Source organism: Manis pentadactyla, chromosome 18, assembly GCF_030020395.1.
Source record: "Manis pentadactyla isolate mManPen7 chromosome 18, mManPen7.hap1, whole genome shotgun sequence".
In the NCBI taxonomy this organism is placed as follows: Eukaryota; Metazoa; Chordata; class Mammalia; order Pholidota; family Manidae; genus Manis; species Manis pentadactyla.
In genome coordinates this window covers 13,259,449-13,287,176 of record NC_080036.1, presented here as the reverse complement: position 1 = coordinate 13,287,176, position 27,728 = coordinate 13,259,449, and the positions used below count along the sequence as shown (strand labels likewise).

The 27,728-nt window shown below is 43.6% G+C and overlaps 1 protein-coding gene and 1 long non-coding RNA gene across 4 annotated transcripts in view; one reads left to right on the top strand and one right to left on the bottom strand.

Annotated features, from left to right (window-relative positions):
- The window catches only part of PCSK6 (proprotein convertase subtilisin/kexin type 6), a 201,321-nt gene that overhangs the window by 32,220 nt on the left and 141,373 nt on the right, over positions 1–27,728 (top strand). The window lies entirely within an intron of this gene.
- LOC118908737 (uncharacterized) lies at positions 20,285–24,933 on the bottom strand. Of its 2 annotated transcripts, none has more exons than XR_005023322.2 (3): positions 24,506–24,933; positions 23,993–24,096; positions 20,285–21,366 (listed from the first exon to the last, which is right to left on the bottom strand). It is a non-coding gene; the product is annotated as an uncharacterized LOC118908737 (long non-coding RNA). The 2 variants fall into 2 exon arrangements; XR_005023323.2 differs by lacking the exon at positions 20,285–21,366 and adding an exon at positions 22,894–23,130.

Here is a 27,728-nt window from a genome sequence, read left to right as displayed (position 1 = left end):
CTAAATAACCTGATTGTGGGGAAAGCACCCATGTCCTCAAATTTGGCCAGATCTGGCCTATTTATATCTCATCCCCATCTCTCTCACATTCATAGAATCCACTTGCACACATATTCCAGACTGTATGCACTGGCCCTCTCCTCCCAAAGCAGATGCTGGACCTATAGGGCCCCCCTCGGTTTATGGGCTGAGGGGTGTAGGCTGGATCATGAAGGAAAAAGGGCACCAGCTCGTAAGGCAGTGGCTCAGGGGCAGCCAGTGGAGGGCTTCCCCTCACATGGGGTGGGAGGCTTGTTTCGTCAGATGAGAATGGTCAGCATTCTCTTGCATCCAGTGGTGGCCCCATGTCTGATGATGGGCCCACTTCTTCCCCATCTTCCCTAACTGTAAGAGACCTAGGCTTTTTTACTCTAGAACCTTATACTCACACCCTGGGGCTGCTTTGGGGGGGCCTTCTGGTTCACCACATGTGTTCTTTTTTTTTTTTTTTTTTGAGAGGGCATCTCTCATATTTATTGATCAAATGGTTGTTAACAGTTAACAATAAAATTCTGTACAGAGTACTCAATACACAATCATTAATCCACCCCAAGCCTAGTTCTCATCAGTCTCTGATCTTCTGAAGCACAATGAACAAGTTCTTACATGGTGAACAAATTCTTACATAGTGAATAAGTTCTTACATGGTGAACAGTACAAGGGCAGTCATCACAGAAACTTTCAGTTTTGATCACGCATTATGAACTATAAACAATCAGGTCAGATATGAATATTTGTTTGATTTTTATACTTGATTTATATGTGAATCCCACATTTCTCCCTTTTTATTATTATTATTATTATTATTTTTAATAAAATGCTGAAGTGGTAGGTAGATGCAAGATAAAGGTAGAAAACATAGTTTAGTGCTGTAAGAGGGCAAATGTAGATGATCAGGTGTGTGCCTGTAGACTATGTGTTAATCCAAGCTAGACAAGGGCAACAAAACATCCACGGATGCAGAAGATTTCTCTCAGAACAGGGGGTGTGAGGTTCTAAGCCTCACCTCTGTTGATCCCCAATTTCTCACCTGATGGCCCCCCTGCGACTGTGCCTGTCTTAGGTTGTTCCTCCCTTGAGGAATCTTACCCGTCTCTGGCTAACCAGTCATCTTCCGGGGCCATACAGGGAGATGTAAAGTTGGTAAGTGAGAGAGAAGCCTTATTGTTTGAAAAGGTTAGCTTTTTACTTCTTTGCAGATTTATGCCCTTCACCACATGTGTTCTTAATTGAATGTTTTTAGCTTTTAATTTGTCTTTCTCCCGATTTTATGCTCTCTAGGGCCATAAGCAGACTCTACCTGACCTTATAACCTTTGCAGTTACTGTTGTTGCCACACCCGCTGTTCTCCCAGCGCTTCACCCTCCTCCCGCACTTCATCCCGTGTATCGTGTAATAATGAACACTCTGGATTTGCACATAATCCAAATGCTGTGGATTATCTTTTTCACACATACACCCACCCTCCCAGCAAGGTGATTATCCTAGTTGCTTCTGAAATATATATGCACAGCCCAAATCCAGAATCCCGTTTTGAGGATCTGTTTTAGGATACTTCCAGTAACAATTACATTATCAGTCACTGTCCAAATAGGAAAGATACAGCACACTCAATTTAGGGTACTTTGGGAAAGGTTAATAGATAGATTAACCTTTTCCAAAGGTGTGGGCGGAGTTCAGGGAAACTACTAGGGACTATTAACAGCAGAGTTTTTCCCACCCAAAGGCCTCAGAGGAACAGGGAAGAAGAAGAGATTGTATTGATTGAGAAGAGAATGGCCTTCAGGGGGGACAGCCAGCCTTAAGCAGCTGGTAGGGAGTGTCCAGGGAGTAGATAGGCCAGTTTCACCCTCTGCGCTGTCTGAGCGCTTCCCAGGTTTCTCCGTTACCAAACCAACCCACAGCCAGAGGGTAAAGGAGCGCACGGACGCAGTCCATATTCTTGGTGCAGAGCTGGATGGAGGAATTGGAAAGTAGGTTTAGAGGGGAAAATAGAGATATTTGGCCCACTGATATATTTTTAAAGTTTTAGTTTTACTTTTCACATTTAAGTACTTAGTCTAGCTCAGTTTTATGTTTGTATTCAATACCAAGTAGGAATTTAATTTTTTTCTACCATGTGAATTTCCCAACATCTTCAGTTGATAAGTCCTTCTTTCCCTTGATGTTCTATCACAAATCAGGTTTTGTATTTGCATGGATTTACCTCTTTTTGCTGTTTCGTGGGTTAGGTTGTCTGTCCCCGACCCGTGCCTCACAAACTTTGGTACTGTAGTGTTGCAGGAACCGCGGGAACTACGAACAGCAAGTCGGGACACTAGACCGGAAGCAGTTTGGCCGGAAGCAGTTTCTTAGCACCCTCACCGGCTCAGCGGATTCCTACCCAAAGGCTGAGCCTCCAGCGCAGCGGGCAGCGCCCTTCACACATTCACTACAGGGTAAAGGGCAGTCAGCCCCCAGGCATGTTGCAGTGGGAGCTGTTAGTGTCCTGTAGGTTCAGCCAGGATGCTAGCTGTGTTGTAACCTATCTCAATAAAGGGTACCCGGATACTCTATTGTAAACTAATGGGCCTACGTGACTATGATCAACAAGCTGTTCCGTATCACTGGGTCCCGGTGGGGGTTCCATTGTTAAATTGCTTTAAACTCAAGCGCCCCTGGTATTTCTCTGCGTTCTTAAAACCTTAAAGAAACATTGTCCTTTATCTTGGCTTGGCTTCCTGCCACAGTAGCTTTATAGTAAGGCTTGGTATCCTATAGGGCAAGTCTTTTTCTTTTTATAGGAGTATCTAGACTATTCTTGGCCCTTTTTTCTTCCATATTAACTTTGAATTGGTTTGACAAGTTCTGCAACATGAACAAATGAAAACTGTTGGAAACTTGAATGAAATTATATTTAATATATAAATTTTATATATCTTTGATATGGGGGCTTTCTATCTATGAACATGTTATGTCCATTTATTAAAATCTTCTTTAATATATATTAGTTAAGTTTTATGATTTCCTATGTGTAGGACATCTTTTTTTATATATATAAGTACCTTAAACCTTCTAACAGTTGCTGCTGGTTTGTAGAAATCCAGTTGAATTTTTTAATATTGGTCTTGTATCCAGCCACCCTGCTGTAAACTCCCGTATTTTTTCTTATAATTTGTCTATAGATTTGTTATGGTTTCCTATGTCGATGGCCCTATCACCTGTGAGTAATGTGAGCTTTCTTCCTGAGCAATATTTAAGCTAATTACTTATTTATTCTTTGTGGTACTGGCTAGGACCTTCAGTATGATAAGAAATTAAAGTGTTTATTATGGGCAATGTCCTTGATATTTGCTGTTTGTTTTTTGTAGATAGCATTTTAACAGGTTAAGGAAAGTCCCTTCTCTTTCTACCTTGCTGAGAGTTTTTTGCTGTATGAGTTTTGAAATTTGTCAGTACCTATTTGTGCATCTCCTTTGATCTGTTAATGTAATCAATTACATTTATTGGTTTTTAAATGTTCAAATACCCTTGCGTTTCTGGAATAAACCCAACTTGGACATGGTGGATTATCTTCTTTACCCATTGCTGAATTTAGTTTTCTAATTTTCTGGTTAGGAACTTTGACTCTATTTATGAGTAAAATGGACCCATAATTTTCCTTTCTTAATCTGTCCTTATCTGGTTTTAATATTAAATATAACCTGACTTCATTAAATATTACTCTTTTTCTTTTCTCTAGAAGAGTTTGTGCAAGACTGGGATGACCTATACCTTGACATGTTGGTAGAGCTTACTTGGAGAACTGTCTAGGCCTGTTTGGTGTGAACGAATTAGCAAAGATGTTTAACTGCTGTTTCAGTTTCTTTAATGGGAAGTCTGACTAGTAGTATAAATATATGGTTTTTAATAGGTTTTTATAAGCTGTAATTTTCCAAGGATTTGTTCATGTTGTCTGAGTTTTCAAATTTGTTAGCATAACATCATTGATAATGTTTCCTTATTATTTTTTAATTCTCTGCTTTATCTGTAGTTATATCTCTTTTCATTTCTATTGTTACTTCTTTGTGCCTTCTCTCATTTTTTCTTTATAAATGTTGCCATGGGTTTGTGCATCTTGCTAGATTTTTAAAGAATTACTTTGGCTTTGTTTAGTCTCTTTATTATAAATGTGTTTTCTGTTTTAGAGTTCTGCTCCCAACTTTATTATCTCCTTTCTTCTCTGGTTTACTTCTATTTAACTTGTTTGTCAGACACATAATCTCATGAATTTTCAACATGTCTACTTCTAATTGAACACCTAAGGTTATACACTTCCCTTCCAGTGTCATGTTCATGAGCTGTCCTATGTATTATTTTCACTCATTCAGTTTTAAGTATTTTAAATTCCCATTATGCTGTTTTCTTTGAGCCACAGGCTATATAAGCACGTGTTTGTTAATTTCCAAATGTGTGGGATTTTTAAATCCCTCTTTATGTTATTGACATCTAACTTAATTGCACCATGATCAGAGACAATTCTGTCGCAGAAATCAGTTCTTTTGACACTTTGGGCAGAACAGTCATTTGCTTTTAGCCCTGGTACTGGGTCAGTTTTTTGAAAATATCCCATATATGTGGAGGATGGTGTCATCCTCTGTTGTTGGGTAGTTCTAAGACTACCAGAGCATGCCTTTGGATAGAGCTGCTTAGATTCTGTTGAACTTTTTGTCAGTGTGACCATCTGTGGCTCAGGGACACCCTTGTGCCTTATGGCCCCGGGAGTTGTAGCACGCATTCAGGAGGAGGAAGTATTTGGCTGACCCTGGAGGATGAGGAGATTTTTGCCTCATGGAGATAGGAGGAAGGCCTGGGCAGGAGGAACCACATAAATACTGATGAGAGAAGACCAGGAAAGAGGGCCAGCAAGAAGCGGGGTATGGGTGCAAGGACAGGAGGCCCTGGGAAGGGCTGTTGTTGAGAAGAGAGGCAGGAGAGAGTTGTCTGAGGGGGAAGCCAGAGGAGGACTCACAGAGGGGGAGGAGGAGGCCTGTGGTTTGCGCTGGGCGGGTCTGGCCCGGGGTTGGCATAACTGTGTGCTGAGGGTGTCTGCAGCCATGCCTGGGCACTGGAAAGAGAGGGGACAAGTAGTCCAGGGTTCTAAGGAGAACATGATTGCAGCAGCTGCCCCAAAGGACCAGGCTGGGCTAGAGGAGCAGGTGGGAAGAGTGGACCAAAGGCTGGAAGCACTCAAAGTCATGAGAGGAGGGAGGGGAGTGTCATGGCGAGGGAAGGCGCCTGGGTTTGGGGCCCTCAGTGAAAGATTGAAAATCCACGAATATTTATGCAGAAACACAAGACTGAGCAAACCAGGGCACACTATTTATTGGGGAGGGTTATCAGGCAAGTGTAAGTTTTCAACTAGGACAAGAGTTATGTAAGGAGGGAGATTCTCAAGATGGTAGCATGAGTAGGGTGGCAGAAATCTTCTCCCAAAACCATATCTATTTTAAAAATACAGCATATACAACTATTCCTAAAAGAGTGACCAGAAGATGCAGTACACGAGCCAGGCTACATCTGTGAGAACCCAGCATCTCATGGAAAAGGGTAAGATACAAAGCCGTGGCCCAGCGGGACCCAAGCACTCCCCCAACCCTAGTTCACTAGTGGGAGGAAAAGAATCAGAGTGGGGAGGGAGTGGAAGCACAGGACTGCTAAATAACCAGCCCTAGTAGCTGCCCCAGGAGCACAGACATACATTGCATGGTGCTCTGGATATTAGAGGAGCAGAAAAGCAAAAATATCTGAGATTAAGACTGCGAACAGGTTCCCATAGCCGGCTGCCCTGGGACAAAAGAAAAGCAGGTGCTTTAAAAGTCTTAAAGGGACAAAGATTTAACAGGTAGACAAAATTGGCCTGGCGCACTCAGCCCAGCAGGCTGGGAACTTTAAGGAACTTCAGGCACCCTTACACTCTGGGTGGCAGCACAGTTCCATAACCCCTTATGGCAATAAGCAGCCTGCTTGCTGTTCCTTCCCCCTTGCTGGCACTGTAAGCAAACCGGCTGACTCACCATTGCTGCAGAACAGCCAGGGAGCTGCCCCGCCTCCAGCAACCACACAGCTTAACACACACAGAGGCTTCTCCCCGCACATGGCTAACCAGCTCAGACCCAGAGGCTGCTCCCTGTGTGTGGTTGACCAGCACAGACAATGGAGATGGGCACAGAGTCTGGAAGGTATGAAGGGGCTCTGTTCTCACAGCAGAACACATGCCGCTTGCCGGCAACCCTTGTCAGTGCCCTAGTCCATCCTGAGGGCCGCCCTGCCCATGGCGGTTTAGGGGATTAACCCAGAGGCTACTCCCTGCACATGGTTGACCAGCACAGACAGCTGAGACAGGCAAGGTGACTGCAAGCAGGAAGGGACTTTGTTATTCCAGCTGACACACGCACCAGTCACCGGTAACCACTCCCATCTCCGTGAAAAGGCAGAAGAACATACATTGTTCAGTCCAAATCCCTCAAATACTAGAGAGAGGGCTTGGGGAGACTGAAATCACCAATCTTCCTGAAAAAGAATTCAAAATAAAAGTCGTAACCATGGTGATGGAGCTACAGAGAAATATTCAAGAGCTAAGGGATGAATTCAGAAGGGAGAAATGAAACAAACAATGGAAGAATTTAAGATCAGACTGGATGAGGTGGAAGAGACTGTTAAGGGAATAGAAATCAGAACAGGAATACAGAGAAGCTGAGGCAGAGAGAGATAAAAGGATCTCTAGGAATGAAAGAATATTAAGAGAACTGTGTGACCAATCCAAACAGAACAATATTCGCATTATAGGGGTACCAGAAGAAGAGAGAGAAAAAGGGATAGAAAGTGTCTTTGAAGGAATAATTGTTGAAAAGTTCCCCAAGCTGGGGGAGGAAATAGTCTCTGAGACCATGGAAGCCCAGAGATCTCCCAACACAAGGGACCCAAGGAGGACAATACCAAGACATATAATAATTAAAATGGTAAAGATCAAAGACAAGGTAAAAACATAAAAACATCCAGAGAGAGAAAAAAGATCACCTACAAAGGAAAACCCATCAAGCTATCATCAGACTTCTCAGCAGAAACCTCACAGGCCAGAAGGGAATGGCATGATAGATTCAATGCAATGAAACAGAAGGGCCTCGAACCAAGAATACTGTATCCAGCAAGATAATCATTTAAATTTGAAGGAGGGATGAAACAGTTTCCAGATAAGCAAAAGTTGATGGAATTTACTTCCAACAAATCATCTCTACAATGTCTTTTAAAGGAACTGCTCTAGATGGAAGTATGCTTAAAGGTAAATAGCAGTCACAAGAGAAAATAAAACCACAGCAAAGAAAGTAGACAAACCAAATACTAACTAAATGCAAAATAAAATCAGCTATCCACAAAATCAGTCAAGGGAATCACAAAGAGTTCAGAATAAAATGCCTAACATATAAATGGAGGAGGAGGAAAAAGAAGGGAGAGAAATAAAGAATCATCAGATTGTGTTTATAATAGCGTGATAAGTGAGTTAAGTTAGATGGTTAGATAGTAAAGAAGCTGCCCTTGAAACTTTGGTAACCATGAATCCAAAGCTTGCAATGGCAATAAGTACATATCTATCAATAATCACCCTAAATGTAAATGGACTGAATACACCAATCAAAAGACACAGGGAAATAGAATGGATAAAAAAGTAAGACCCATCTATATGCTGCCTACAAGAGACTCACTTCAAACCCAAAGACATGCACAGACTAAAAGTGAAGGGATGGAAAAAGACATTTCATGTAAATAATAGGGAGAAAAAAGCAGGTGTTGCAGTACTTGTATCAGACAAAATAGACTTCAAAACAAGGACAATAACAAGAGACAAAGAAGGACATTACATAATGATAAAAGGGTCAGTCCAACAAGAGGATATAACCATTATAAGTATCTATGCACCCAACACAGGAGCACATAAGTATGTGAAACAAATACTAACAGAATTAAAGGGGTAAACAGAATGCAGTGCATTCATTTTAGGAGACTTCAACACACCACTCACTCCAAAGGACAGATCAACCAGACAGAAAATAAGTAAGGACACAGAGGCACTGAACAACACACTAGAACAGATGGACCTAATAGATATCTACAGAACTCTACATCCAAAAGCAACAGGATACACATTCTTCTCAAGTGCACATGGAACATTCTCCAGAATAGACCACATACTAGGCCACAAAAAGAGCCTCAGTAAATTCAAAAAGATTGAAATTCTACCAACCAACTTCTCAGATCACAAAGGTATAAAACTAGAAATAAATTGTACAAAGAAAACAAAAAGGCTCACAAACACATGGAGGCTTGACAAACATGCTCCTAAATAACCAATGGATCAAAGACCAAATTAAAACAGAGATCAATCAATATATGGAAACAAATGAAAATGAGAGCACAAAGCCCCAACTTCTATGGGACACAGTGAAGGCAGTTCTAAGAGGAAAGTATATAGCAATCCAGGCCTATTTAAAGAAGGAATAACGATCCCAAATGAATAATCTAAATTCACAATTATTGAAAATGGAAAAAGAAGAACAAATGATGCCCAAAGTCAGAAGAAGGAGAGACATAATAAAGATCACAGAAGAAATAAATAAAATTGAGAAAAATAAAACAATAGAAAAAAAATCAATGAAACCAAGAGCTGGTTCTATGAGAAAATAAACAAAATGGATAAACCTCTAGCCAGACTTATTAAGAAAAAAGGACAATCTACACACATAAACAGAATCAGAAATGAGAAAGGAAAAATCACGACGGAAACCACTGAAATACAAAGAATTATTAGAGAATACTATGAAAATCTATATGCTAACAAACTGGATAACCTAGAATAAATGGAAAACTTTCTGGAAAATACAACCTTACAAGACTGACCCAGGATATCTAAGAAACAGAAAATCTAAACAGACCAGTTACCAGCAAGGAAATTGAATCAGTAATAAAAAAAATTTGCAAGAACAAAACTCCCAGGTCAGATGGATTCACCACTGAATTTTATCAGATATTTAGAGAAGACGTAATCACCATTCTCCTTAAAGTTTTCTAAAAAATAGAAGAGGAGGAAATACTTGTAAAGTCATTCTATGAAGCCAGCATCACTCTAATAACAAAACCAGGCAAAGACTTCTCAAAAAAAGAAAACTACAGACCAATATCCCTGATGCACATAGATGGAAAAATACTCAACAAACTATTAGCAAACCAAATTCAAAAATACATCAAGAGGATCATACACCATGATCAACTGGGATTCATCTCAGGGATGCAAGGATGGTACAACATTAAAAAATCCATCAGCATCATCCACCACATCAACAAAAAGAAGGACAAAAACCACAGGATCATCTTGATAGGTGCTGAAAAAGCATTCGACAAAATTCAACATCCATTTGTGATAAAAACTCTCAAGAAAATGGGTATAGAGGGCAAATATGTCAATATAATAAAGGCCATGTATGACAAACCTACAGCTAACATTATACTTAACAGCAAGAAGCTGAAAGCTTTTCCCCTCAGATCAGGAACAAGACAAGGATGCCCATTCTCTCCACTTTTATTCAGCATAGTACTGGAGATCCTAGCCACAGCAATCAGACAACACAAATAAATGAAAGGCATTCAGATTGGTAAGGAAAAAGTCAAACTATCACTGTTTGCAGAAGACATGATATTATACATAACAAACCCTAAGGAATCCACTCCAAAACTACTAGAATAATATCTGAATTCAGCAAAGTTGCAGGATACAAAATCAATACACAGAAATCTGTTGCATTCCTATACACTAACGATGAACTAGCAGAAAGAGAAATCAGGAAAACAATTCCATTCACAATTGCATTAAGAAGAATAAAATACCTAGGAATAAACCTAACCAAGAAAGTGAAAGACCTATACCCTGAAAACTACAAGACACTCTTAAGAGAAATTAAAGAGGACACTAACACATGGAAACTCATCCCATGCTCTTGGCTAGGAATAATTAATATCATCAAAATGGCCATCCTGCCTAAAGCAATCTACAGATTCAGTGCAATCCCTATCAAAATACTAACAGCATTCCTCAACGAACTGAATGAAATAGTTCTAAAATTCATATGGAACCACAAAAGACTCTGCATAGCCAAAGCAATCCTGAGAAGGAAGAATAATGCAGGGGGTATCTCACTTCCCAACTTCAAGCTCTACTACAAAGCCACAGTAATCAAGACAATTTGGTACTGGCACAAGAACAGACCCATATAGACCAGTGGAACAGAATAGAGAGTCCAGATATTAACCCAAGCATATATGGCCAATTAATATATGATAAAGGAGCCATGGATATACAATGGGGAAATGGCAGCCTCTTGAAAAGCTGTTGTTGGCAAAACTGCACAGCTACATGTAAGAGAATGAAACTGGTTATTGTCTAACCCCATACACAAAAGTAAACTCAAAATGGATCAAAGACCTGAATGTAAGTCATGAAACCAAAAAACTCTTAGAAGAACACATCGGCAAAACTCTCTTGGACATAAACATGAGCAACTTCTTCATGAACATATCTCCCTGGGTAAGGGAAAGAAAAAGAAAAGCAAACATGATCAAGTGGGACTATATCAACTGAAAAGCTTCTGTACAGCAAAGGATACCATCAGTAGAACAAAAAGACATCCTACAGTATGGGAGAATATATTCATAAATGACATATCCAATAAAGGGTTCACATCGAAAATATACAAAGAGCTCACACACCCCAAACGATCCAAATAAAAAATGGACAGAGGAGCTCTACAGACACTTCTCCAAAGAAGAAATTCACATGACCAACAGGCACATGAAAAGATGTTCCACATCACTAGTCATCAGAGAAAAGCAAATTAAAACCACAGTGAGGTATCACCTAACACCAGTAAGGATGGCCAACATCCAAAAGACAAACAACAAGAAATGTTGGCGAGGATGTGGAGAAAGGGGAGCCCTCCTACACTGCTGGTAGAAATGTAAATTAGTTCAACCATTGTGGAAAGCAGTATGGAGGTTCCTCAAAAAACTCAAAATAGAAATACCATTTGACCCAGGAATTCCATTCTTAGGAATTTACCCTAAGAATACAGGAACCCAGTTTGAAAAGGACATATGCACACCTGTGTTTATCACAGCACTATTTACAATAGCCAAGAAATGGAAGCAACCCAAGTGTCCATCCGTAGATGAATGGATAAAGATGTGGTACATATACACAATGGAATATTATTCAGTCATAAGAAGAAAACAAATCCTCCCATTTGCAACAACATGGATGGAGCTAAAGGGTATTATGCTCAGTGAAATAAGCCAGGCAGAGAAAGACAAGTATCAAATGATTTCATTCATCTGTGGAGTAGAAGAACAAAGAAAAAATGAAGGAACAAAACAGCAGTAGACTCCCAAACCCAAGAATGGACTAACAGTTACGAAAGAGAGAGGGACTAGGGAGGATGGGTGGGAAGGGAGGGATAAGGGGAAAAAGGGGCATTACGATTAGCACATATAATGTAGGGGTGGCATGGGACATGGGGAAGAAAATAAAGCACAGAGAAAACAAGTAGTGATTCTATAGCATCTTACTACACTGACGGACGGTGACTGTAATGGGGTATGTGGTGCGGACTTGATAATGGGGGGAATTTAGTAACCACAATGTTGCTCATGTAATTGTATATTAATGATGCCAAAGAAAGAAAAAAGAAAACTGTACATAAGGAAATACCAAAGAGGTAGGAGAGTTTTTTTTTGCTTGTCTGAGGCCTTAAAAAAAAAATCCATAGTAAAATACATGGAGCATAAAGCTTACCATCTTAACCAATTTTCAGTGTACATGCGGCTGAGTGGCATTAATTACATTTACATGGTTGTGCAGATGGCACCACCGTCCATCTCCAGAATCTTCATCTTGCAAAGCTGAAAACTCTGTATCTATTCAACACTAACTCCCCATTCTCCTCTCCCTCCAGCTTCTGGCAGGCATTTCTACTTTCCATCTCACTGAATGTGAGTTCTCCAGGTGCCTCATATAGGTGGATTCATATAATATTGGTCTTTTTGTAATTGGCTTATTTCCCTTAGTTTAATGTCGTCAGGGTTCATCCATGTTGTCTCTTGCTTTTTAAGGCTGAATAATATTCCATTATATGTACATACCACACTTGGGTTGTCAATTCATCTGTCAGTGAACATTTGTTTCTCACTTTTTGGCTTTTGTGAATAATGCTTCTATGAACATGGGTGTACATAGATCTTATTGTGCATCCAGTTCTTTTGCATATATACTCAGAAATGGAATTACTGGTCGTATGATAAACTCACATTTATGTTTTTTGAGAAACTACCATATTGCACCATTTTTTATCCCCACTGGCAGTGCCCAAGTGTTCTAATTCCTCCACATCCTTGCTTAGACTGGTTTTGTGTTTTTTGGACAGTAGCCATCCTTATGGATGGGATATGGTATCTTTTTGTGTTTTTCATCTCCATTTCCCTAACGATTAGTAGTGTTGAATATATTTTAATGGGTTTATTGGCCATTTGTATATCTTCTTTGGAAAAATGTCTATTCAAGTCCTTTGCCCATTTAAAACTCTTTTGTTTTTGTTGTTTAGTTGTAAGAACTCTTTATATATTCCAGCTCTTAGCCCTTTTTCAGATATTTGATCTGCAAATATTTTTTTCCCATCCCACTTTAAAAAAAAATAATAAATAGGGATTCCCAAAGTTCAGTGGGAGGAGCTAGTAGTGGGGCAGGTGAGGAGATTTAGGGGTTGGGTCACAGAGAGATGACCAGGAGAGGGTTTGAGTGTATGGACTGAGTGAGTAGCAGTTGGTGTCTGAAGTTGTGTGGCTGGGCTGTTGTGTTGAATGGGCAGCACAGAAGGCTGGTGGCTGAAGCAGTGGCTGTGAGAGGAGCCAAGCAGCCTGGGCTTGCCCAGCATGCTGGTATCACTTACAGGGATCTCCTGATGCTGGGAGCATGATGGCGATGGTTCCTGTTACTTGGGGTCAGGATAGCTTGCCGAAGAAGTTGAGTTTTAGTTTCTTTTTCTGATCCTTCCTTCTGTCCGAAAGCCTTTCTCCCTTGGCTGAGGGAAGCACTACTGTTCTCTGTGAATATGTGGCTTGCAGAATCATGGCAGCAGAATCCCTGGTAGTAGTAAATAGCAGGTGCATGAAATAATTCCTGGGGAAAACTACATGGGCTCGTAGGGGTGAACAAATGAAGTGGAAGGCAACTGGTGTTTTTCCAAGTGAGCAGATAGGAATTTTGTAGAAGGTGACAGAGATACATGCCAAAAGCTACTAAACTTAGCTTGGATTTAGGAAAGAAAGGGTGGCGAGGTTGTGTGTTGAGGGATTAGACCCTGAGAATTTGAGTGATCATTTGGCAAAGTTTGTGTCTGTAGTTGTCCCTGGGGAGAAATAGAGCATTAGTCTTTGAAAGAAGTGATCTACCGAGAACTCCGGAGTCTCTGGGGCTGTGAAACGCTCCCTGGATGTTGGAGCCTGTTGCCTGCAGAGGGGAGTGCAGAGCAGGGCAGGGGCCCCGGAGAGGAGTGGTGGTCTGTAGTTGGGGGAGCCAGAGTGGCCAGGGGCTGCACCGAGTCCTCCAGGGAAGCCAGGTCGCGTGGTGGTCCAGGAATGAGGATAGCCCCCGGGTGTATTTCATTTGCCTAGAATGCTTTTAGAAGATTGGAATCATTATCAATATTTACATATTGGGAAATTTCAGCTAGGACTATGAATTTGAATTTCTTGAAAAACAAGAAGAATTGGCCCTTTCCCTACAGGGCCACAGGCAGTGCAAGGGGGAAAGTGGCCACAGCATGCTGCTGCCCTGTTAGGTTTCAGGACAGACATTCCTTTGGCCACACCCTGCGCCCACCCTCCCAGAAATAGCTGGTGGAAATAGAGTCGGGTGAGGGTGGGGGTGGGGCAGCATGGTCTGCTGGCATTCTCTGGGAGGGAGCAGGGAGCAGCCCAATCACATCAGTCAGGTCCTCACGGGTCACCCAGCTCATGTATAGCCACCAGACCCTCAGAGAGCAGATGTGTGCCCATTGGGTTGTGTGTGTGCTGGACCTAGTTTCAGCTGTCAAGGGGACATGTCATGGAGTATCTGTCAGTATAGGCATTGGAAATAACCAGTTCTCAGCTCTAGTAAGTGGTGACCATGAATCAGACAGAATCTCACAGAACCTAATGAGCCTCTCTCTCACTTGAAGTGAGTTTGTCTTTACTGACTTGTGAACATGAATGATGACATGAGGCATGAATTTGTTTTACAGAATCAGAAGCCTAGAACTTAAAAAATGTCTCAGCCTGGAATCAATCATATATTGCAGCCTCATTTTATAAGAGTTCATGAAAGTCAAAGGGACAAGAGACAAATTAGTTTCAGGCAAGTGAAGAATCCAGTGGATTGTCAGACATAGGGGAATCCTGCATGCCCACAAGGTGGTGGGAAGGCCCCCTGTATCTGGCGCTGCCATCCCCGAAGGCCTGTGTTCCTGGGCTCCTGGAGCTCAGCTCCTGCGCCCATATGGCCCGCAGGCACGGGCCTGGCCAGCAAGGTGACGTTGTTTACACTGACCTTTCTGGTCTCTGGGGGGATTGCTTTCCCTTTAGGGACCACCGGTAAAGAAGTACACTATCTTTTTTAAGTTGAAATCAGAGGCAAATGGGATTTGCTATCAAACTGACTTCACAACTGGCTTCGTTGCAATCCATTTTTCCTCATAAAGTGAGATAGACTCACATTCTTTTCTTTAGGAAGTAATTTGAAAAAAGCCACCTGATAACACACCGGTGTGTCCTTCCTGTCTTTGCCTGGTCTCGTCTTTCCTTGCAAGCCCAGTAGAGAAGAAAGCAGGACAACAGCCCTCCGAATGCTGTTCCCTGTTTCTATCTCAGGATAGGTGCCTTTGGGCAGGTTGTTGCTCACAGTTTAGCAGCTGAGCAGAGGGCTTCTTTTGGGCCTCTTCCCTTGCTCTATGGAACCCACTCCCACTGACCTATTCCCCGGAGGCTGGTCCTGGGCCCGTGTGAGCCTGGGTGAGCCCTGCCGGATGCCCCATGTCTAGAATGGTGCCTGGCTCAGGAAGCTGCTGATACTTGTTGGGAGAAGGAAGGAGTTGGCAGTTGCCAGCAATAAACACACCACAAGGTGACAGCAGGAGCACCCGCTCCTGTGGGTGGGCATTTACCCGGTCTGCCATTCAGAAGATGGTGTCACATGTATTGTCTTAATTCATCACGGGCAGGGTGAGAGGACAGAGAATAGGGTGGTCTGTTTTCTCCCGCTTTCCTTTCAAACAATTATTTCTTGCATATGAATGAGTGTTAGTATGAAAGGGAGAGAGAAAAAGCTGATTCATCTGCCCTCCTGAGAGAGTAGAAAGAGACCCGTGAGGGGCAGAGGCAGGCAGCCACTGGTCCCCCAACTCCATAGCACAACCGCCTGCGTGAAAAGTCCCAGATGCCACAGTAAAAGGGCTAACATGAAAATAATTGCCCAAAGCCCTGTGTTTAGCTTACAAACCAAGATGTGCTTTGCCACTGGGAAAGGGTGTCCCGCAAGTTGTATTTTGGTGAAATCATGACAGCTGCCTCATCGGTAGCTCCTTCATTTTTAATTACTGGCTTGGGTTTGGGTCACAGAAGCCAAAAGACAGTGCATGTTTTCCTCTACGTCTGTTTTTAATTGGTGGTATTGAGTTTGGGCACTAATTCGGTTAGGCTAAAGTTTCTGTGTCTTCATGAAAAGTAAGCTGCCTTTCTCAGTGGGGTCAGAACCTGAGAGGTCAGCTTAGGAGGTTGGTCAACGGGCCGCCTGGTCAGCAGATCTCCAAGGCCGTCCCTGGGGATGGGGCACCAGGTTGAGAGGAAGCTGGGACAGCTGGGTCAGGAGAACTCGGGCCATCTCCAAGAGCATCGCCACCCCCGTGCTGGTATCTTTCTCCCTTTGAGGGAAACCACATAATAGAGGACACGCGAGGGGGACGAGCTGCCTGGAGCAGTTCGTAACCACCGTTGGGCAGCATTGCTGTGCTCTGGTTCCTAATCTCTGTTCTTGCTCAGGTCTCTACATGCCGCTGTCACTAGAGCTGAGGTCCCCAGCACCTTGAGTGACATGGGAGAGAAGTTGGTTTTTAGGAAAGGTGGGGAGAGAAAGTAGAGGACATACATATTTTTTTTCTCATGGTAAAATATATATGATAAAATTTACCATTTTTTATAATTGAAGTATAGTAGACATACAATATTATATTGGTCTTAAGTATACAACAAAATGTACCATCTTAAACATCTGTAAGTTCAGTGGCATTAAGTACATTCACATTGCTGTGCAGCCATCGCCACCATGCATCTCTAGAATGTTTTCATCTCCCCCAGCTGAAACCTTGCACCCGTGAAATCCTAACTCCCCGTTTCCCCTCTCCCAGCCACTGGTCCCACTCTTCTACTTTACGCCTCTGTAAAGCTGATGACTTTAGGACCTCACATAAGTGGACTCATACATTATTCGTCCTTTGTGACTGGTTTATTTCACTTAGCGTAGTGTCCTCAAGGGTCATCCATGCTTGTAGCAGGTGTCGGGAGTTCCTTCCATTTCAAGGGGGAATAGTATTCCGCTGCGGGTACAGGCCTCATTTTGCTCATCCACAGACCCATCGACAGGCACGCGGGCTTCCTCCCCCTCTTGGCTAGGAGGACTATGCCGCTGAGAGCGTGCGTGTACAGATGTCTGTTCAAGTCCTTGCTTTCAGTTCTTCTGGGTACAGGAGCTATTTATTTTTGAAGTGAGAATTTGGGGGGCTCTCTTGTACCCTCCTGGTGCCAGCCAGGAGCTCTGTCCTCCCACTTTATCTCAAATAAAAGCCTCTCACTTGCTCTCCTACCTTGAGTGTTTGTGACGTTCATTCTTTGACTCTGTGAACAAGAACCCCGGCATCATTTTTGGGGGCTCATCCGGGATAACCTCAGAGATGGGAGTATCCTCTTCAAGTTTAAAGCCAGACCCACCTCTGGCATGCATTCTAAAGAGTTGGGAGCAATTTGATCCCCAAACCCTGAAAAAAGTGCCTTATCTTCTGCACACAAGCCTGGCCTCAATACAAATGCTCTGATTAGAGAGGCTTGGCCCCTGAAAGAAGTGTACAATAATATAATCAGGTTATGCATGTAAGTTTATTTTGCCACAAGGAAGGAAAATGGTCAAAAATCCTGTGGACTACAACAGTATAAAACTGGTTTTCTAAATCCTTTTATTGGAAATCTATTCTACTTATTGGGCTCTTAACTATCCTCAAAAATTGGGAGGTTTTTAAACTAGACTCCCTGAGACACAAATTTATCTTCTGCATATAGCCTGGCTTAAAACTTTCAAAAGAAAAAATGCTTAAAGAGAGAGAAGCTTGACTTTGTCATGTTTAGTGAAGGTTTTGTTAAGTAATCTTGCATGGTTGTTAAGAATGAGTGAACTAAATAAGTGTAGTAACTGAACTTCTTAATAATTGTGTGTTTCAGTGTGTTACAGAGTGTATACCAACATACGGCTTGAAGATCTTTATGGTAACCTAAAACCTTAAAGTTTTGCTAAGTAGACATATTTTGTGCTTATTGAGAAATTGTACTGTAAAGCACATTTCCAGGAATTATAAAATGTGTTCATAAATTTGTCAATCTGAAGAATGCTAGTATTACAGTTTATAATAGTTTCTTAGTGTTCACTGAAAACTAAAGTTTCTGATGGATTTAAGTTCTGATTAAAACAATAAGGAAAACATCTCTGCATGCTAAAAAACATGTGTTTTGATAAGAGAAGCTATAAGGAATGGACATGCATTTTATTAAGGGTAAAAGAAGGTAACTTTGTTTTACAATACAGCTGGTTATTTAAAGAGGGAGGACTCTAAGAAAGTTGTAGAAAGTTTGTGGAAGAATTGGTATGGTCATGCTATGTGAAATTAAAGCAAATGAGTCTTGATATTAAGTACACAGAAAAGTTAGAATTTTCTTTTCTGTTAAAAGGACAAAGTTTTCTTAAACTATTAGTCTGCTCTTGATGTTGAAAGATTGCAAAGCGTTTTTGAATTGTTTTATCAAAGCAGTTTCTCATGCCTAAAGTCTCTAAGTTAAAGGGCATAAATTCCCCTTCTGTGATGCTACAAATAATTTAACTACCATTATAGCTCTACTTCAACTGCAAAATGCCTCCAATGTGCCAATTCTCCATGCAAATAATCACAGATATAAAGGTAGATTTTTTTCAGATCTGGGACGAGTACATTTGGGTTACTCCAATAGTAGGACGCTTAAATCAAAAGGCTCCCCTCTGCTGGGAGCAAAGAAACCATTCTAACAACCATCGCCCAAGCTTCACCCGATATTTAGGCTGGCTTCCCAAAGACCACTGTTCACGTGTAATAACTCGACAGGCTACAGATTGGCTTGCCACAGATTGGACAACCCACCCTGGTATCCATTGGCCAGCCCCAAACGGCACTCACTGGCTGTGTGGAACTAATCCCTGGTCGTGGCTCCTTCCGGGGTGGATTGAGAGGTGCACTTTGGGATTTCCTTGGTTGCAAGGATGTTGGACTAAGAATATCTCACACCCTGCAAAATTCCCAAGCCTCCAACATCAATGGACAAGGAGTGTTTTTCAATGGTATGATCACCTAGCCTCCATTTTTATATCATCTCTTGGTTTAGAAGATGCAATTTGGCATATCAAATCCTTAACCAATTTTACTCACAAGGCCTTTAATCGAAGGAATAGCTTTCCTAAATACTAAAATTAGCTAATGCACCAAGCAGTTGTACAAAATAGAATGGCACTAGACATCTTCAGCACAGGGTGGGACCTGTGCTATAATTAAAGTTGAATGTTGTGTGTACATTCCATATTATTCACAAAATGTCTCATTCACTCCAGGACCTCTGAAAGCTAGTCCAAGCTATGTCAGACCCAGAATCCCACGGACTACTACGACATGGAGCTGGTTTTCTAAATCCTTTTGAAGCCATAAAACTGCAAATGGGGATGGAAATGGAACCCCAGATAGAAGTGCCCATCTTCCGAGGCCCTCTGGACTGACCAGTGATGGAGACCTAGCTACACTCTTCACTGCACCCCCTCTCGGCTTGAAGCAGCCAGAGCGGTCATTGCCCCCTTTCCCTAGCAGCAGCTAGGGTCTCCATCTGTAGAGGGGGGAATGAGACAGGGACCATGGGCTTAGACAAGAGTAGGGTGAGGGCCTCTGGAAGAAGAAAAGCAAGATAATCCACTGTGTGATTTGCTTTGGCTGCTGGAGGGCCCAGCTTGTTTTTCTGATTTCACCCAGGGGCTGCCTTTCTTCCTGCAGCTCTGGTCAAGTGATTCGCCACCTGGGCAGTAACAAGCAAGCCCAAAACAAACAGGAAGGATTCCATCCTGAAAATAAGATTGCATTTTAAAACCCAATTAGTTAAAAAGTAAGTTTCTTAATATACTCTCTAACAAACAGACAATAACTCAGCCCACCTTGGGAGCAAAGCAGGCAGCCTTGAGTGATAAGCTCCCAGACCAGGAAGCTGCTATCCTGGGAGGAAATCAGAGCAGTAAATTTCTTGTAAATAACCAGGAAGACTAATAAGAAACTTAATGTCTCTTCAAAGATAAACATTTTGGGACCACTTAGCAGGTGTACCTCCCTAGCCCTTTGTCTCTCAACTGCCTGTAAAACCCCTAGACAACGCACAACCCTGGGGCTCTCTTGTACCTTCCTGGCCTGAGCCAGGAGCTCTGTCCTCTCTCTTTATCTCCAAATAAAAGCCTCTACCTTGCTCTCCTAAAAAAAAAAAATTGGAAGATTAATTTTGCTAACATATTTTTAAATTTCCCTTAGGATAATTGCTCTCGAGTGAGAATGTTTTAGGTACTAACGTTAGAATTTTAAACATTTCCTTCATAAAGACAAAAATCCAGATTTTTTCCCCAAACCTTGCAGCCTCCTGTCTTTCAGTCATGCAGCCTCAAACTGCAGGCCAGCTCTGGCCCTTCTTTCTGGGGAACCCGGGCTCCCCCCAGTTTCTTTGGGTTCTCAGCGTAGCTTTCCTCTTAGATCCACAGTGTCACCGGCCTGTCCAGGTGCACTGTGCATGGCCACCGTGCTGAGGGTCATACACCTACTTTGCTTCATTCACAAGCCGAAATGCTCTTTGTTAAGAGCAAATCTGGGCATGGTCCAGAGCATCTCTTGCCTGGTGAATTTTCCAGATGAGACTTCTTTTGAGGATAAGGCTATGTCCCTGCATCTTCCATACTCAAAGAAAAAAGTGAGCAGCAGGCTTCCTAGAGTAAGGAAAGTTGGAACCAAATGTCTACATCCTCCCTTGCAAGGACCGTGAGCTAGGACTGTGAGCTACCTGTGGTCTGTAGGCCATGCAGTGGTGTTAACATTTTAAACTTAGTTGCCAATATTAAAAACTTGGAGCGCTCATGTAGAATCTGAGTGTCAGCTTCTCTGAAATATTTCAAGAGATCTGGTTGTGCTGGTTTCTGTGAGCCTCTACCCACCTACATCCTCTCCATCAGGGTGCCCCTGCCTGGGCCCTGTAGGCACTGGGGTTACCTCTCCCAACTAGAAACCAAATAGCCTCAAGCAGCCTACTGACCCCAGAGGTCATCTGCCCTTGAAATACAGCCCACTGGCTGGCTGTCTCTTTTACAAAGTAGCTTGTGGGCCCCAGGAATTCTGCTTTCATGGGGATAAGGAATGGAAGCGTTTTTCCAAGAAGCAGCCTGCCATTTGTAACAGTGTTAGAGGATGCTCTCAATGAGAGGAGTGGATGCAATTTGCATTTGTCTGGACATCTTTAAGCTTTATTTGAGAAAGGGTGGAAGTGGGGCTTTCTGGTTACCTTGTAATACAGTGAAAACATTCTTTAAAATTTTTTTGAAACCATCACAAATGCACAAAAAAGTTCAAAGCAGTACACCACTTGTTCTGAACCCTTTGGGAGTGTGTGGCTCATTTGCCTCCATCACCCCTCTTGCTTATAGTATCGTATAAACAAGGATGGTCTCTCTAGAAACATGGCACAACTGCAGAAACAGGGAATTATGGGTGGTACATTGTCACCAACTGATCCTCCTGCCCCAGTTGCTTTCGCCAGTAGCTCAGCAGTGGTCTTCACAGAAAAGCGTCCTGCCCAGTCAGGTGTTGCAGTCAGTCCTGGGCCCTTGGACATGGAATTGGGACTAAGGTAAGGGGAGGGAGGTGCAAACTATAAGGGGATGCAAAAAAAACCACACAAAACTCTCAGTATGCAAGATAAATAATGTTTTAATGTAATATTTTAAAATTTTAAATTAACCCATAAAATCCCCAATGAACAGAATACCAGAAAGGTAAATAAAGGCAGGCTCAGTGTTACTGATTCTTTCTTTGCCTGGGGCTCCAACATGGCTCCACACAGCCCTGCTCTTTTTTCTCCCCTAGGTCTGTGGCTGTTCCTTGCTGATTTCTTGACTTTCATGATCTCAGCACTTTCCAGCATCAGGCCAGTGTCCCCTCCATCTGGGTTTGTCTGCTGTTCGCTCATGATGAGGTTCAGGTCCTGCACCTTTGACTGGAGCCTCACAGAAGGGACACCTAATTCTCTGAATCTGACTGCATGGCCCACATTTCAGTTTCTCCCAGTGCTGGGGAGGCTCTTGTAGATCCCTCGATTAAGGGGGTTTGTCTGCCTAGATTCCCATTATAAAGTTTCTCTTTTCCCCTTTATAATTAGTAAGCATTTTGTGGAACGTACTTTGAAACTATGTAAAAATGCCTATTCCTACGAAACTTGGAAGGTAGTACTCATTTTATTTATATGGACTCATGGTTTCCTATTTTATTCATGGATTATGACAGACTAGGGAGGTCATTTATTTGATGCTCACTTGTCCCCAGTTTGGCCCATGGGTGCCCTTCAGTCTTTTTTCTGTGTCTTGGAGTTCTTCGAGCCTTTTCCTGTTCTCTGCCCAAATGGGGATTTATAAGCCCCTGTTGAACTTTCCCTGCCCTAATCCTGGAATCTGCCATTTCTCCAAGGAACCCTGGTTTCTTTTAGTAGAAGTGGTGTTCAGAAGGCATGGCCTAGATTCTGGGCCGGCTCATTGCTATTGGGGTATCCCTGCTCACAGGCCTGTCCGGGGGGAGATGGGGATGTATGTCTGTGTTGCACATACACTCTTGCATGTGTATTTATTTCTCCATCTATGTATGAACATGGATATCCAATGCCAGTTCGGCACCACAGACTTCTTTCTAGTTTTCCCCCTTCCATGTACCACTTTCTTTTCCAACAGTGAGAAATCTGGCCCCCATTGCCCTGATGTATTACATATTTGATCAGTCCACCTGCGGGTAACCAGCCTGCCCTGTGTTCTGTCTATACCTGCCTGTGTGGACACCCTCCTCACCCTGCTTGGGTTCTGACTCCCTTAGTAGGCTGCCCACATCCCTTTCCCAGCATGGACATCTTCCTTGTCTGCTCTGGGCTACCCTCATTTCCTGCCCCCCACACCCCCTACAAAGAATCTGTGCTTTGTCCCATGATGTCTTTGGGACAGATTTTTTTTAGGAGGAGGTGTCTTAGCTTTTCTTCTTCTTTTTCTTTTTTTATTAAGGTATTGTTGATATACACTCTTATGAAGGTTTCCCATGAAAAAACATTGTGATTACTACATTCCTCCATATTATCGTGTCCTCCCCCCATATACCCCATTGCAGTGTAGTAAGATGCTACAAGTGTCACTATCTATAGCTTTTATTTTTCAATCAAAATAAAAACAAAAGGGAAGCTGGGTTTTGGAATTTGGCAAACTAATTCTGGACAACTGTAAAGAAATCGTTAATAGTAGGTGGTTTAAAATGAAGATCTTCAAAGTAAACATTGTAGAGTTTTTCAGATGGCTCTTCATGGACATTAAAAGTATAGGTTGAGGCAAGATAAATAAAAAAGCATTCTCATCTGAAGTCACACCATTTGGTCTGGCAACTTCTGTGAAGAGAAGGTGAAGTCTATTAAGTAAAAATGATTTTTCAGGAGTTTGTAGGAAGTTGAGCAGCTTAATTGCATGCTTTGGGTGGATCCCTGTTGAAGAAAGCAATTTTAGGAGAGTAGGAGATTGTGCAATAATCTTAACTTGGGTCAGAATTGTAATTATTGCAGTAGCAGAACGTTGCTGTGTGTATATGTGATCGAAGTGGGAAGCAGGGTTGTTTTTTAAAAAATGCTTTTAAAAATAACAAAATGTCCATTCTCTCTTTCTGGACCTCCTTAATTATAAATACCAGGTAACCCAGTGCTGGCTAAATATAGGTTCAGTGGCCATCTATGTTTATAACTTTTTTCAGGCGGAAGCCACCAGAGCAAGACAGAATTAATTTGGTGTGTAGGTTTTTATAGGCTCTAATTAGTTATGTTTTCCTTAAGCAGACCAACTGGGATCAATAACATTATATAACTGAACTATGACGCCTGTGACTTTTAAACATAGCCACTTCCCCAAAAGCCAAGGCCCTTGGAAGATGCTGGTCCTGAAAATCAGCAGCTCCGGAAGCCAGCATGCAGCTGTGGACAGACAGGGTTTGGAACATCTGTTTCCAGCCAAGGGCAGGCTTTGGGACTGATAAAGTGAATAGTTTTTTGCAAAGTCAGAAGCCTCATCTACAGCCCATTCATTTCTGAGACCTTGAATTGTGACATTTCGTGGCTGCTTATCAGCTGTTCCCATGAGGCAGGTTTAACTGTCCCGGCCTGGGGAGGGGTGGTGGCCTTTTTGTACACTGACCGAAGTATGTGCTGAGCCAACCCCCCACCAAAACCCAGCTTGCTGACTCGAGGGCTTCCAGAACTGCACCTGTGTCTGAGGTCACGTCCACTGGAGGGCTGAGTGGGCGGGTGGACCTTTGGAACGATCAGATGTCATTTAGGGTGGGCTCAGCATGCTCATCAGTGACTTTGCTGCAAATCAAACATGATAAATTAGATGGGGCTCCCTTCCCACATTCCTCAGGATCTGCAAAAAAATGCCACGTTGTCTTCTTTTCCTTCGGGAAGGCAGGGTCTGCCTTAGCTACCGGCACCCACTGGTCCCTCAGACCTCACACCTGCCCTGTGAAAGTAGGGGGGGAATTTGAAGCTGGCTGTACTCAGATTTACAGGAAAAAACAAAACAAAAAAAACCAAGAGAGGCTCTTTCTGTAAACATCCCCAGCCCAGTCCTCTCCCCCACCGCACTTGGCTTCGGCCCCTTCCTTGTTTGGCTAAGCCCCTTCCTTGTTTGGCTTTGCAAGCTGTTTACACTCATCCCCACCTGGGGTCACCGAGATGCTTCCCCTTGATGCTTCCCCTCCCCAGCTGGTTTGCTCACCATGAGGGGAGGGTGCTGGGCCGCTTGGACAGAACCCAGAGCCATGCACTGCTTTCCTTGCTCGGCCCACGTCCCTGGGAGTGCAGGCCGGCTGGGCCTCACCCAGGCCACACAGCTGATGGGCGGTCTGCCTGACTCCGCAGCCTCAGGTCTGGCCTGGGAAGGGCCCATAGAGAGCCCAAGAGACCAAAAGGCAAGACAGCTCCCTGGGCTGGGAGGCAGGGGGTCTCAGCCAGATCTGGCCTTGGACTAGGGCTGTGCAGGACAGTTGTGCATAGGTGGAAATGGAATGACGTATGTGTCCTTCCGGGGTCACGTGAAGTCTGTTCATTTCACCAGACATTTTTGGGGTTCCTGCCATGCACCAGATGCTGCCAGGACTAGGATTTACAGATGAGAGTTCCTGCCTTTGAGAGCTTACTGTGGAAAGTGGGGGTGTGGATGGGCTGTGATAGCCACATGTGGCAGACCTGGGTGGGTGGCGGTGGGCGTTGGGCAGGGTCGGGAGGGGTTCTGGGAGGGCTTCCTGGAGACAGTGGTAGTTGAAGTGATGGATAAAAATGGGTGGGAGCTGGACTTGTTAGTGTGAGGTGGCTGGTGTGAGCAGGCTTGAGGGTGTGCAACAGCAATGTGTGAAACACACACGGCCAGCATCATGGGAAGACAGAGGTGAGGCTCTCAGGCCTGGCCTGGCCTGGGGAACCTTTCTACACCGCCTGGGGGCTCATGCTTCACCCTCTAAGAGGAAACAAGCTCCAGTGGGAATGGCAGGGCAGTGCTGCAGACTAGGAGGCCAGCAAGGGCTCTGCCTGTGGTCGGAGCCGAGTGATGGGGCTGCCTGCACTAGGGTGGGGAAGGTGGGGTGCAGCCAGCTGGGAACCATTCAAGTCGTTCCCAGAGGGTTTGGTGACCCTGGATGCACACACAGGTTGGCAATGCCACTCATGAAGACAGGGGACTCCTCCAGAGGAGGAAGAGATTTGGCGGGGAGGTGAGGGAGGCACAGTGAGGGTGACCTCAGGGTGGCTGCTCTGCCTGTGGCGGGAGTCATCGGGGGACACACACATCGGATGCTTGCATCCCAGACACTCTGCCAGAAGTAGAGCAAAGTCGGTGTGGCCTCTGAAGGACTCAGCCTCTGGAGAACAGTGTGCGTGAGACCCGGGGCGGGAGCGGCCCCACAGAGGAGCCAGTCTGGGCAGAGCCTGGATGGCCAGCAGGAGTGGCCAGGCAGGGAAGGGAGGGGCAGCCTCCTGGAAGGCCTGTCCTTTCGGCAGTGGACACGTTCCCTGGATGTTCTCCGTGTCTCCCGGGGGAGAAGTTTCAGAATCCACATGCCCAGTGGCAGCCCAGACCTCTGCAACCAGAACCTCCCTCTGGGGGCAGATTTGTTCATGCTGTCAGGTGATTCTGACCAAGGCCGTGAGCCATGGACTCAGAGGTTCTGAATTTCAGCAACTAGCAGCAGCCCACTCAGATGCTGCCCACTCAGGAGGTCCACTCCGGTGTGAGGGCTGTGGGAAAACCCAAGACTTGCCTGGGGCATTTCAGAGCCATTTACTTGTGAATCTTGCATAAACACACACCTATGCGTACATATGTATATACACATATCTGAATATATACACAAGTGTACATATACACACACATCTGTATACATACATAAATATACACATTTATCCATATTCATACACATATACACAAACCTGAATATATACATGTATATGCACGCCCATATATCCATATACATACATTCATATATAAACACATATCTGAATAGACACATACACAAACATGCACCATCCATATACATACATATATACATACAAATACCCAAATACAGACATATATACTCACACAAATACATGCACATCCATATGTGTAAATACAAACATACGTATATACACACACCTGAACATATAGACACATACAACAAACGTGCACATCTGTATACATATGCTCACATGATGACATAATGGGATGCATATGACCTGGAATATAGTATATGTCTCCCATGTTTTCTGAACTGGAGTGAAAGAAAGTGGACACTCATGGAGGCTCTAGGCGGTACAGGAACAAAACTGCTTCTGAAGACGAGACCCAAGGAGGGTAGCGTTTTCCCTGTGGCAGCTAATGTACGTGTGGCAAGAGGCATGTGTGATGATTAAGAATGTGGACTCTAAGTTCAAACCCTGACTGTGCAACTTATTGAAAATGTGGTCTTGACCACCCTGTGCCTCAGTTTCCCCATCTGTAAATGATAATCATAGCATCTACCTCGTGAGGCTGTTGATAGTCAAACAAGTTAACACATCTAAACTCTGAGCTTGCTACCTAGGATGGGGTACCTAGGGGTGCTCAGCAAGCATCAGCTGCTCTCGCTTTAAGCCACGAGCATCCAGTTAAAGTTGGGGTCCTCGATGGCTGGGAGACAGGAGGAGGGTGAATTGCTGCTCCCTGCTAACTCTGTATACCATCCGTATTTTATACTGGCTGCATATATTGCCTGGACCTTTTAAAATATCTAATATAGAGTATTCTATCAAAGAGGAACCATATTCAGCTCTCTTCACTGTGGTTCTTTGATCTCATTTCTTCCAGTGTTCTGGCTGAGAACTAGCAAGGTTTTTAATGATGTTTTAATGATGTGACCAATTTTATCCACTAATGTTTATAATTACGTATCAGTGTTGAGTAAAGAGACACGAGCATTACATATTCAGCAGATTGTTCATTTTCTTGGATGGTGTGCGAAGAGACTGGCTCTCATTAATATTGTGAAAATACCACAGAGAAGAAAGAGAAAAAACACTTACCGACATTTTACGTTGTGACTTTTAAAAAAAACAAACCCTTGGAGACTAGAGATGGGATGGGATCCATGGGTGAGGAGCAGACTGAGGTTCCGGAAGGGCTCAGAGCTGAGCACCATGGTCGGCAGCCTGGGATGTGGGGGGAGAATTTCTCTTCCAGTCTCAGGGAGGGCAGAAAAAGGAGGCTGCCAAGACTCTCAAGCAGCAGTATTCTGTTGAAGCCACTGCCCCCTCTGAGTATAAAGGCAGGCTGCTTAGACGCCAGTTTGAGAAGTGGTGTGTAGGGCACATGAGTGGTGACCACAGGAAAGCAGGGGGCCCTGGTGTAAATACTGCCCCAGGCCATGGACAAGGCAGAGCAGCCCAGGATGGCCAGGGCTGCTGAGTCAGAGGGAGCACCTGCTTTATGT